Raw genomic sequence first — 1,471 nt, forward strand, 5'->3', positions numbered from 1 at the left:
GACTCATTTTCTCCGCAGGTCCTTCAAACCTGGAGTGAGAAAAATAATGATTCATTATTAATACTACAAAACAGCCACTGCACCAGCCTCTCAGCGACACCACGACCAACCACACCAGACAGTGAGTGGAGTCATATCGCATTCCTAAATCATTTCGTGAATAATGGCATCTGTATTTGCATAATCATCGGCCAAATATGCACTTTTAATAGTTTCATATTTCTCCCAGAGCTCCATCACCTTACATTAACTGACTAAGCTCAATAGGGAATGTTTAAACAGCATTTAACCTGCTAGTGTTTACAGGTTAATCCAAAGCACATCTTTGGCTGATTTTGCACCAGAAATGTTAGAGGCAAAGCTCAACGAAGCCACAAAATAAATATCGGATCATTCACAACATAAATCATAACGTAAACAACTAATTCAGTCAAAGTCTCTGCTAGCGAGGAGGCTAATTCTCACATCAGACTCTATTTACTAATCATTTGAACGCGATACCTCGATCATATGTTCCTCCGAGGGCGGGTTACGAGGTAAATATCTGTTCCGCTGAGAAGAACCAGCTGCCTGTCATGAAGTTTTTGCACCAGAGTGACATAAACACAGAGATAAACACAGATCTGCACTGCTGTCAATGTAGCTCCAGCACTTCCTGCTTTTCGCCAGGTTTCCCATAGCAACGACAGAGGCTCGCGCTTTACGGCACGCGGGAACGACGGCGCCCCACAGCCCACGATCTGTTAGTTCAAGCGCCAGCGTGTCGATGTATTGAGATTTTAAATCATATTTTACACTTTATGAGGGTTTGTCTTGTTACAGTTCGTTTTCTCTGAGAAAATGTGCAGAAATAGCATACTAAATATGACATTTAGTCAGGAATCTTTCGCGCGCTTATTTGACTTGTCTGTTAAATTAATGATGTGCTATTTATGATTTACATAAAATCATAAATAGTTTTAAACGGTTTATTTGATATGTTAAAGTGATTTATAATTGGTTATAAGAATTTATTTTACAAAATTGGGTTAGAGGAAAAATGAACGAATACATTTTAACGAACCATCTACAGTATGCGCAATTAAAAGAGTCACGTGTGTAATTAACATGTTTGAACTTTTATTCATTTAGTTGAATCTGGACTAAAACAAGACAATGGCCAAAAGAAAATCGAAGACGACAGGTACCTTGGACCCATGTAAACTTAATTATCAGTCATTCATACTACATACAGCTTGATTAGAGCTATATTACATATTTAATTTGTCAGTAAACATGCTGATGCTGTTAAATGTCTTTTAGCAGAGTTCAAACCCCCTAAGAGAGCAAAACGACAGAAAAGCACTGAAGCAACAAACCAGTCTGAAGATGAAAATCAGGTGATTTCTCTCTCGATTACATCCCATAACATACCATTTTGAAGGAATTACAATATGCTTTGATGTCACTGTGCTGTTATATTTGTGTTTTC

General features: G+C 38.0%; 1 long non-coding RNA gene across 1 annotated transcript; it reads left to right on the plus strand.

Annotated features, from left to right (window-relative positions):
* The first annotated feature begins 679 nt into the window (after positions 1 to 679).
* LOC107578781 (uncharacterized) lies at positions 680 to 1,379 on the plus strand. Its single transcript, XR_001608386.1, has 3 exons — positions 680 to 742; positions 1,132 to 1,183; positions 1,303 to 1,379. It is a non-coding gene; the product is annotated as an uncharacterized lncRNA (long non-coding RNA).
* The last annotated feature ends 92 nt before the right edge of the window (positions 1,380 to 1,471 follow it).

Source organism: Sinocyclocheilus grahami, unplaced genomic scaffold, assembly GCF_001515645.1.
Source record: "Sinocyclocheilus grahami isolate Dianchi unplaced genomic scaffold, SAMN03320097.WGS_v1.1 scaffold11929.1, whole genome shotgun sequence".
NCBI lineage: Eukaryota > Metazoa > Chordata > Actinopteri > Cypriniformes > Cyprinidae > Sinocyclocheilus > Sinocyclocheilus grahami.